At 42.2% G+C, this 11,853-nt stretch overlaps 2 non-coding genes across 2 annotated transcripts; both read left to right on the plus strand.

The window, feature by feature from the left end:
- Positions 1-8,630: 8,630 nt before the first annotated feature.
- Positions 8,631-10,619, plus strand: LOC143206298 (small subunit ribosomal RNA). Its single transcript, XR_013008282.1, has one exon. It is a non-coding gene; the product is annotated as a small subunit ribosomal RNA (ribosomal RNA).
- A 708-nt stretch (positions 10,620-11,327) lies between these two features.
- On the plus strand, positions 11,328-11,482 carry LOC143206297 (5.8S ribosomal RNA). Its single transcript, XR_013008281.1, has one exon. It is a non-coding gene; the product is annotated as a 5.8S ribosomal RNA (ribosomal RNA).
- The last annotated feature ends 371 nt before the right edge of the window (positions 11,483-11,853 follow it).

The raw sequence follows: 11,853 nt of genomic DNA on the forward strand, positions 1-11,853 counted from the left end.
GGGTAGGTCGCGAATCTCATTCGTTTAAAATGCCACCGAAGACAAGCGGTAAAGCGGCAAAAAAGGCTGGAAAAGCCCAGAAAAACATTTCTAAGAGCGATAAGAAAAAGAAGCGTAGGAGGAAGGAAAGCTACGCGATTTACATATACAAAGTTTTAAAGCAGGTTCATCCCGATACGGGTATTTCCAGCAAGGCCATGTCGATTATGAATTCTTTCGTGAACGATATATTCGAAAGGATAGCCGCCGAAGCGTCGCGCCTCGCCCATTACAATAAAAGATCGACCATCACGAGCAGAGAAATCCAAACCGCCGTTAGGTTATTGTTACCCGGTGAATTGGCTAAGCATGCCGTTAGCGAAGGTACCAAAGCTGTCACTAAATATACCAGTTCTAAGTAAACGAAATATATTATTTTGAAGGTGATCATAATAATATGAAGGGTGGAAAACGGCTCTTTTCAGAGCCCCAAAATGTTTAAAGAAGAAAAAAAGAAATAAACTATTGTTAAGAAGATAGGATATATACGAAGTCAAATAAATTAAAATATAGTAATCGTTCATAAAAATGTTAAAATATCCAGAAAAAAATATTTTATTTTATATATTCATTCCTTTACGGTAACATAATAACAGTATATGTGATACCCCTTTCTTATCGTGATATAAACTTCAAGTCAATCCAGCAGGTGTTCACACCTTATTACTAAGGATTCCTCAATATTCACAATATATTTGTGAGCATAATATTCTAAATTCAATTCACAAATATTATAACTAAAGCGTCATATAAACGGAAAAAATATCAATGTCTCTTTTTTCTAATAGAAGTTGGTGGTTCTGAGAAGAACCTTTTTTTTTCATATAAATACAAAAAACGACCTTAATATAGGACAGCCGTAGCATTTATGCACGTTCGCCTCTAATGCGTCTGGCTAATTGAATGTCCTTAGGCATGATAGTTACTCGTTTAGCATGGATCGCACACAAATTGGTGTCTTCAAAGAGACCAACCAAATAGGCCTCGCTAGCTTCTTGCAAAGCCATCACTGCCGAACTTTGGAAACGTAAATCGGTCTTGAAATCCTGAGCGATTTCGCGAACCAATCGTTGGAAAGGCAATTTCCTAATCAATAATTCGGTACTCTTCTGATAGCGTCGGATTTCTCTTAGAGCGACCGTACCGGGTCTGTAACGATGCGGTTTTTTAACACCACCGGTAGCGGGAGCGCTTTTCCTGGCTGCTTTAGTAGCCAATTGTTTTCTGGGAGCCTTACCTCCGGTTGATTTTCGAGCAGTTTGCTTGGTACGAGCCATCGTCTAAACGGGTCTGACTTCAAACGTGTAGGAAGAATTACAAGCGCAAGCACCAACGAACTTTTGGAAACTGATCGAAGGTGTCAAAGAAATCTCCCTTTTTAATAATGTGTGAAGATATTCTGATTGGTCCGGCTAGCATCTGTGGGCGGGACCCGATTCGAACTCAACAAAACCCATGGTAGGATTTGAAATTGAAATAGTTACCCGTAGTATTCGAGGTGTACGCTGCACAATTCGATTATAAATTTGCTTTCTTTTAATACTAAATTGAATAAATCATGACGGGCAGAGGTAAAGGTGGTAAAGGTTTGGGAAAAGGAGGCGCTAAGCGGCATCGTAAAGTGCTTCGTGATAATATCCAAGGTATTACGAAACCCGCCATCAGAAGATTGGCTAGGCGGGGTGGAGTTAAACGTATATCCGGTCTAATTTATGAAGAAACCAGAGGTGTATTAAAAGTATTTTTGGAAAACGTTATCAGAGACGCCGTCACTTATACCGAACACGCCAAAAGGAAAACCGTTACTGCCATGGATGTAGTATACGCCCTCAAACGCCAAGGACGAACCCTATACGGATTTGGCGGTTAAATAAAGTATTATATATGCTGACCAATTAAAACAGAACAACGTATCTATTCAACTAAAGAAAACAACGGTTCTTTTCAGAGCCACAAATTTACTAGCATAAAAAAAGAAATTTATTATTCGAAAATGGACTAAGATGACGTTAAATTTTATTAAATATCTGCTCCTTTCATCTAAGATTTACTTGTAAAGTAACAAATATACTGCATTATAATAGACGATCGTAATATAAAAAGATAGATAAAGTTTAAAATAAGATTTCATAATAAATGTTAGGTTAATGACAAGAATGTAAATGATGGTGAACAATCGAATACCGAATCTTCGTTGAAGCTTTAATATAGTTTTCCTTTAGAGAGAAAATACTCCGAGATAAACTTCGCGTCGATGAGCTTGGAGAATCCTTAAGATTTCAAAGAAGGTACGGTAGTTCTACGCACGTATGTATGGAGATCGCGTTCCATGTATTTATTGACTTTAGATAACTATTTATGAAAACAGATTTCAACTAAAGAAGCAAAATATACTATAATATATATGAGCATTGTATCGATACAGAAGGGTTTGACACGATATTCTTATAGACGTCTCGATATCGTTGCTCACCCGATACGTTCGATTGTAACCCAGAGTTCGGATGGTGTTAAGAAACCGTTAAATAAGAAGTATATTAGTATAGGATCGGTTAATTTTCATGTCATTGTTTTCTTACAGTTAATTCGACAACGGTACGTTTCGATATAGATTCGTTTTGGACAACGAACAATCTGTACCGCATCAATTAGGAATAATATGTCTCGTTTCTCCAATAATAGCATTAGATCTGTACGGAATTGCATTTATATCAAAAGACGATATATCGGGGGACGTAGATTTGAAAAGATATATTTTCATAGTTATAACCGAAAGTCTATAACTCGAATGTAAATTGGTAGTTTCGACGGAATCGAGAGCAACGCTTGATTTTGTGCTTCCTTCTAAGACGATAGTCAACGTAAAATTTATTGGTAAAGTTTGCTACTTCTACTACGTTTTATCTTTTAACGCCTCGAACATAAATCGTATGATATTCTAAAGGATTTATGTATTTAATATGAGAAATAAGTAAACGGTTCCAAGCTCGATGAACGTTTCGACGAAGCCGGAATATGGAACGTCGTTCGCGCTCGACCGTTCAGTCCTCCGTTCGGCTCATATCATATAGGGTACGCATTAAATGAGAGCGACCGCCAGACAGTTAAAATACGCGAACGAGAAGCATACGCACGTACGTAACTTTGTCAAACGAATCGTGATTAGAACGTTCTTATAAGAAAATTAAGAAATTATATCAGAATGTCGGACGTCGATATTAGCGGACAAGCGGTTTCTCCTTCGTCGAATCAAGGGAGTGGAGGAAATTCCGCCGCCGTTGTTAACGCATCGTCAACAGGCACACCGGCCGGGTCGAATTCATCTTCGGTGTCGGCTACGGGAGCCGCATCAGCTACAGCCGGTAGCGCAGGTTCGTCTGCAGGAGGGAAGAAAGAAAAATCCACTTCGAGCAAGGCGAAGAGTTCTAAATCGAAAGTTAGTCATCCTCCGATCGCTGATATGGTAACGAGTGCAATTAAAGGATTGAAAGAGAAAGGCGGAACTTCCTTCAGAGCTATTAAAAAATACATAGCGGCCAATTACAAAGTGGATGCTGACAAATTATCGCCCTTTATAAAGAAATATATAAAGACGTGGATCGCTTCGGGTGTTTTGGTACAAACGAAGGGCAAAGGAGCTTCCGGATCATTTAAATTAGCGGCTTCGGCACGTAAAGCAGGAGGTACGACAGCCGCAGGTACGAAGAAAAGAAAAACGGCCACTGCCAAAACCGGACAGAAAAATAAACGAAAACCAGTAGGAGGTGCCGCGACAGCTACGACAGCCGGTGGTAAAAAAGCGTCTGCCAAAAAAACCTCAGAGAAAACGGAAAAAAAGACGACCGCCGCCTCCGCCTCAACTAAGAAAACCACAGCTAAAAGTAAGAAAGGTGAATCTGCAACTTTGGCCGAGAAAAAAGCTTCTGCCAAAAAAGCCGTCGAAAAGAAAACAGGAAAGAAATCTACCGCCGCCACGACTACGTCCGCTTCCAATGCCGCCGCTAATAGTTCATCTTCGAAAGCAGCAAAAAGCAACACGGCCGCAAGATCCCCGAAATCGCCTTCCAAAGCGAAAAAATCTAATAAAGCCGGACCTACGAAAAAGCCCAAGGCGCCTAAACCGAAAAGTGCTAAGACGACGACCTCAACTGTTCGTGTTGCCGCTGGTGAAGGTGCGAAAACTAAAAAACCAGTATCACCAAAGAAAAAGAAATAAAACTATTTCTACTACGTATGACGATATATTAAACAGGCGACACATTTCATCGTCAGATCAAGAAGACACGGAGTTGAAAATTACAAATATCCCGACACTCCTGGACGTGCTACGACTTCCCTAAAAAATACGTTCGTCCAAGACCGTATTTTTTTAATAGAAAAAAAAACGGTTCTTTTCAGAACCACAATATAACTTTATAAAAGAAAGAATATTTATATAATTTATTTATTATCTTATTATTACTTAAATGATTATTTTCTAGATAGAGCCGTAACTAATTAGGGAACCGATCGATCGATACTCTAAAACAGTAATAAAGGAATATTCAGTACAGATCAGATTATTTATAAATTTTCTAGTTAATATTTATTCTTTAATAAGAACGCGTATTCTAACTTCTTTTTTATACGATTTTGTTGGCCCTGAAAAGGACCGATATTAAAGGGCGTATGCAAAACTTTAAACGGTTTGCGTTATCTATTTGGTTTTGCTGTCTGTCTTTTTAGGCAATAATACTGCTTGAATGTTAGGCAAGACGCCGCCCTGGGCAATAGTAACGCCAGATAACAGTTTATTCAATTCCTCGTCGTTTCTGATGGCCAATTGTAAATGCCTAGGGATAATCCTTGTTTTCTTGTTGTCTCTAGCGGCGTTACCCGCCAACTCGAGAACTTCGGCCGCCAGATATTCCATTACGGCAGCTAAGTAAACGGGAGCACCGGCCCCTACGCGTTCGGCATAATTTCCTTTCCTTAGAAGTCGGTGAATACGACCGACAGGAAATTGTAATCCCGCACGATTGGAACGAGACTTCGCCTTTCCCTTCACTTTTCCGCCTTTACCACGTCCGGACATGTTAATCTCGATCGTTGTTAGATACTGCTCACCTTTAAATCAAAAACGGTACTGGAAATTTCTTACAGATCGGCCTGGAATTTTGTCCGCGAGCCAAACTCGTTATATCATACGCGACCAATCAGACTCTAACTCGGGCTATGGGCGGGGCTTAGAAGTGTTCCTTCGAATGTTATAAGTTCTAGAATTAAAGGCATTTTTTTAGTTAAGTACTCTTTGAGGTACGTGAGACGTCGGGATTTTTATTTCGAAATGCCACCGAAGACAAGCGGTAAGGCGGCCAAGAAAGCCGGAAAAGCCCAGAAAAATATCTCTAAGAGCGACAAGAAAAAGAAGCGCAGGAGGAAGGAAAGCTATGCGATTTACATATACAAAGTTTTAAAGCAGGTTCATCCCGATACGGGTATCTCCAGCAAGGCCATGTCGATCATGAATTCTTTCGTGAACGATATATTCGAAAGGATAGCCGCCGAAGCGTCGCGTCTCGCCCATTACAATAAGAGATCAACGATCACGAGCAGAGAAATCCAAACCGCCGTTAGGTTATTGTTACCCGGTGAGTTGGCTAAGCACGCCGTTAGCGAAGGTACCAAAGCAGTCACCAAATATACCAGTTCTAAGTAAATTAATTCACATACCTATGTGTGTTTCAATATACTACTTACCTGCAAAATCGGTTCTTTTCAGAACCACAATTGGATATACATTTTAAAAAATGAAATGTTAAACAGTAGCTGACATTTTATAAAAACAGAATTTTCAGATATATATATATATATTGTAGTTATTGTATTGAATTATATTATATCATTATAATCTGTTATATAGTAAGTATATAGAATAAGTTTTGTAAAAATGGTACGGCCCGAGATTGTTATTTAAAAATAAGGTAAAGTATTTCTGGAGTGACTTCGAAAATATGTGTATTCATTTTTATTACGTTTATGACTATATGATAATTAATTTATTTTTCCTAACTGTGGCTAATTGTGGATTGTGGCTAATTTCTACACGATAAGTATTAATCACGGGAACGTCTCGAAATGAACAAATAGGAACTGTAATTAATCAAGAATTTAGAATGGAACTATCGTCCTAATATAATGAGGATCGTCAAAGAGAAGATACTTTTTTTTTCGTTTACTAGGTTGACCTTGCTTGGGGACAGTGGAACTCAGTGGAAAATCGCTGATGGTGGGTGAGGAGGATAGGCCTGTGGTCAGAATCGATATCTTGGAGTACTTGCAGGTCAGAGGCTTGATTCGAATTTTGATAGATAAAAAAGTCAATTATTGTCGGTCGATTGGAGGAGTAGTGAGTTGGTTCGCTTGGAGCAATAAGCCCAAGTTCCAACTCATCTATTATCCCGGCCGATAGTAATTCTTCCAATAGCTGTGTGGTTGATGGCGTTGAAAATGGCCTGAAAATCTCCTTGGTCATCTGAATATGTTCCGAAGAGTATTTCGCCAATGGAGATCGGGTTCGTGTTCTAGTGGAATCCAGACCAGCCAGACGACTGTTATCTTGAGTTCCCCGTACATGAGTGGGGGGAGGAATTGGTCTTTTGGGTTTGGTTGTTTTTGGAGTAGGTCGGCACTTGCATCCCGAGTAATTTGCGGTGTATGGTTCTCAACAGTTGGTGCATTTCGGCGGGGAATTTCTGTCTTTGGGACTTGACGTAGGCCGGAGTGGCTTTACAGTTGGCCGATGAATGACCGTAGAATTGGCAGTTAAAACGTTGAACGCGCCTGCCGTTGCCGCGCTGGGCTTGGACTTTTACCACCTGATTCATTAGGCGGTCGACCGCGAAGATACGGCGTTCCTCTCGAGGAACCGACCAACATGGATTGGATTGAAACCGAGCTTCATGAGCGCGGTTCGGACTTCGAGTTACCATTACGTCGAGAGAGAAATATAATATATTAGCTGACCCCGCAGACACTCCGTACCCTGTACTCAATGGATAAATAAAGGATTCATTCTATCAAATTCTTCGTTCAAATCACTTTCGAATCATCCTTAGGAACATTCTGATATCGGAAAACCTTATCCGTAGTCGATAAACGATATCTAACGGATGAATTATAGAAAATGGCCAATAAGCGGCAAATATCCGATCGTAAGGGTGCACCATCGTTTCGGCGAATCATTCTTTTGGAATCTTACGTTCTACAAGCAAAACATTTATTCATAGGTATATACCGATAATAACGAACGGGCCGACGTAACAACCTAAAATGTCCTGAAATACGTGAGAACAGTTTTACTCCGATCGCCGTATCGATATGTGACAGTATCCATCCTATGAAGGATCTTTACATTCTACTAGCATAATTTTATGGATCGGAATTTTCCGACTTTTAAAGAACGTGATCGGCAGTCTAGAAACGGCCTGAGGACGTATTAACACGAGAGGTTAAAATTATTGCTTTAGAAGTTCACGTTGTCTAAAGCTAAAGTTTATTCATCGGAACATTCCGATAATAACGAGAACGGGCAGACGTAAAAACGAAAAATTTGCGCAACGTCCGTATAAACGATCTGTTCTAAAACACCCATACATTTCCGATAGCTGGCGAGAGACCCGCGCTTAAATCGTGTGCGCTTCTACGTGGGGCGATACGAGAGACGGATACGACGGGTCGGGTCGACCGGCGCTGTGACACTTTTACCGAGTGGCTTTTGATCAGCGAAGGTGGTATTACATATTATATGTTAATATATAAGATCCGAACCGTATTTTTTTATTTATCTAAATAAAAAGCGTATTTCGTCGTGTTATTATATATTCGTAACGCTCTCGCGATTTTGTATCGTCGTTTCGTTGTTCTTCCTGGTCGGTTTTTTTCGATATATCGGGAAGCGTACGACGACGACGACGGTATCACTGCGAGATCGCGAATTCGGCGGGAACATTCGGCTTCGTTAGAAGAAGATGATCCACGATTCATATGCGATTGGAATTATTATTTTTATGGACGTATCGGTTTTTCATCGGAACGTTCATAAAACAGCAACACATTTTGCGATAGCTCTCTGCTCTCCGAGCGAGAATAAAATAAAAAATCACGAAACGTTTCTCGTACGAGGTTTCCTTGTCGCTTTATATATTTCTATCTAGCGAAGGGTTCGGAGAGAATGTTTTTCGAGGTCTTATAAACGCCGAACGATATTTTGCGGCATCCAATTTTCGACGTAGTCGACGATCGTCGTCGATAATCGAGATAATTGGGTGCCTAGTCGATCGGTTGTGTATAAAAAAAACAAAAGATGTGTCTAAGATGATGATATCGTTTTGTTTTATTAGACAACTAATATTAAAATGTAAGAGCGTGGCGCCTCGGACCGGTTTTTCCGTCGTCTAGGCGCGCTATCATGCACCTCCTTTTTATTAGTCGTCGATATATATTATATATCGTCGTCTTACGCACACGTTTCTTTATAAGTCAAACTTATAAAATAAACTGTGTCTGTATTTGTTTTATCTGCTTCGTGTCGATAAAATAATAAGAACAGTTCCCTGGTTGATCCTGCCAGTAGTCATATGCTTGTCTCAAAGATTAAGCCATGCATGTCTCAGTACATACCGAATTAAGGTGAAACCGCGAAAGGCTCATTAAATCAGTTATGGTTCCTTAGATCGTACCCACAATTACTTGGATAACTGTGGTAATTCTAGAGCTAATACATGCAAACAGAGCTCCGACCAGAGATGGAAGGAGTGCTTTTATTAGATCAAAACCAATCGGTTTCGGGTTCGCGCTCGTCATCGTACAACTTGGTGACTCTGAATAACTTTAAGCTGATCGCACGGTCTCGCACCGGCGACACATCTTTCAAATGTCTGCCTTATCAACTGTCGATGGTAGGTTCTGCGCCTACCATGGTCGTAACGGGTAACGGGGAATCAGGGTTCGATTCCGGAGAGGGAGCCTGAGAAACGGCTACCACATCCAAGGAAGGCAGCAGGCGCGCAAATTACCCACTCCCGGCACGGGGAGGTAGTGACGAAAAATAACGATACGGGACTCATCCGAGGCCCCGTAATCGGAATGAGTACACTCTAAACCCTTTAACGAGGATCAATTGGAGGGCCAGTCTGGTGCCAGCAGCCGCGGTAATTCCAGCTCCAATAGCGTATATTAAAGTTGTTGCGGTTAAAAAGCTCGTAGTCGAATTTGTGTCTCGCGCCGCCGGTTCATCGTTCGCGGTGTTAACTGGCGTGTTTTTCGCGAGACGTCCTGCCGGTGGGCTTAGTCGTGTCGCGTCGCCGTCGCGCGTGCGTTTCGGCGTGCGTGTTGTGCGCGTCGTGGTTACGACGGCCCAACTCAATCCTGCCGCGGTGCTCTTTACTGAGTGTCGAGGTGGGCCGGCACGTTTACTTTGAACAAATTAGAGTGCTCAAAGCAGGCTAAAATTTCGCCTGAATACTGTATGCATGGAATAATGGAATAGGACCTCGGTTCTATTTTGTTGGTTTTCGGAACCCCGAGGTAATGATTAATAGGAACGGATGGGGGCATTCGTATTGCGACGTTAGAGGTGAAATTCTTGGATCGTCGCAAGACGAACAGAAGCGAAAGCATTTGCCAAAAACGCTTTCATTGATCAAGAACGAAAGTTAGAGGTTCGAAGGCGATCAGATACCGCCCTAGTTCTAACCTTAAACGATGCCAGCTAGCGATCCGTCGACGTTCCCTAATATGACTCGACGGGCAGCTTCCGGGAAACCAAAGCTTTTGGGTTCCGGGGGAAGTATGGTTGCAAAGCTGAAACTTAAAGGAATTGACGGAAGGGCACCACCAGGAGTGGAGCCTGCGGCTTAATTTGACTCAACACGGGAAACCTCACCAGGCCCGGACACCGGAAGGATTGACAGATTGAGAGCTCTTTCTTGATTCGGTGGGTGGTGGTGCATGGCCGTTCTTAGTTGGTGGAGCGATTTGTCTGGTTAATTCCGATAACGAACGAGACTCTAGCCTGCTAACTAGGCGCTTTTTGACATCCTAAAGGCCCGCCGGCCGCGTTGCTTTCGGGTTTCGCGGTTCGTGCGCGGTTTTTACTGTCGGCGTACAAACTATTCTTCTTAGAGGGACAGGCGGCTTCTAGCCGCACGAGATTGAGCAATAACAGGTCTGTGATGCCCTTAGATGTTCTGGGCCGCACGCGCGCTACACTGAAGGAATCAGCGTGTCTTCCCTGGCCGAGCGGCCCGGGTAACCCGCTGAACCTCCTTCGTGCTAGGGATTGGGGCTTGCAATTGTTCCCCATGAACGAGGAATTCCCAGTAAGCGCGAGTCATAAGCTCGCGTTGATTACGTCCCTGCCCTTTGTACACACCGCCCGTCGCTACTACCGATTGAATGATTTAGTGAGGTCTTCGGATCGACACGCGATGGCGTTTCGGCGTCGTCGATGTGTAGGAAAAGATGACCAAACTTGATCATTTAGAGGAAGTAAAAGTCGTAACAAGGTTTCCGTAGGTGAACCTGCGGAAGGATCATTACAGTGTGTTGTTATGCCTATATATATATAATAGGTAAACGTACAAGTCTGTAAAAATCATTGTCGAACGTTAAAGAGCCATCTACGAAGTTCGGAAGTTCCGATCGAATTTCGACGTCGTCAACGTAGCTGTTTTCGGGTACCTATAATATATGGTTTTAAAAGATGTACGCCCGAAAGCGGAGATATATACGATGAAGATGTTGTTATATAGGACGACGAGTAATAATCGTCGGCCTACGACGGATTTCGTTATAAATGGACAAATCGAGCGCAAAATAAAACGATTTTGCCAATTATATTTCTAATCGACGTTTCGATCCTCATATCGACGAACATATACGATGATCGGTAATGTGATTAGTTTACGAAAATCTTATCACCCTTCGTTTGTTTCATTCCAAAAGGGTGAGATTTAGTTTACGAAAATATTGCCAAACTATGATCAGCGTATGCTCTTTTGTTGTCGTACGAGGTGAGACGACGAAAATTTACAACGAACGTCACCATTTCGAGTAGTCTGTCTCCGCTCCTCTCGTTGTGTGTAGTGGAGAAGACGAAAATAAACCGTAAGAGCGTTTTAAAGTCGACGGCGGCTGCGAAAGGGGCGCAAGCGCTGTCTATGACGTGAGCGCGCGTCGTCGTCGTCGTCGTCGTCTTATAATAGAAACGTTTCGATATGCGTTTAAAACCTAACTTAAAAAAAGATTACCCTAAACGGTGGATCACTTGGCTCGTGGGTCGATGAAGAACGCAGCTAATTGCGCGTCAACTTGTGAACTGCAGGACACATGAACATCGACATTTCGAACGCACATTGCGGTCCTGGGATCTCATACCCGGACCACTCCTGGCTGAGGGTCGTATCTCATTTCAAGACTGCTCGGATTTTCTTTGATCTTCGCGATCGACGAGAAATGTCTGAGCGTGCTGAGCGTATAAGCGCGATTCGATCGCGACGTTCTAAAACGTGACAGCGGACCCGTACGTGTGACCTAACTCTCTCGTACGGGTCGTACGAATATGAAAGGGATGAGACGTGTTTAAAACGGTCGTTCGCACGTTTTTGTGATAAACGTAGCGCGCACCATTAATACGATCGTCGTATCCGATAAAATTAGTTTTTAATCGACGTCGGATCGTAGGTGCGTTGTCTCTCGAATACGAGGGAGAAAACACCGTTTTTCGACGGCGCGTCTTTTCCATTCTAAACTTTTATATTTCGTATTGGCTCC

Source organism: Rhynchophorus ferrugineus, unplaced genomic scaffold, assembly GCF_030347505.1.
Source record: "Rhynchophorus ferrugineus isolate W39M unplaced genomic scaffold, kcgeb_rfMv2 rfM636, whole genome shotgun sequence".
Taxonomy (NCBI): Eukaryota; Metazoa; Arthropoda; class Insecta; order Coleoptera; family Curculionidae; genus Rhynchophorus; species Rhynchophorus ferrugineus.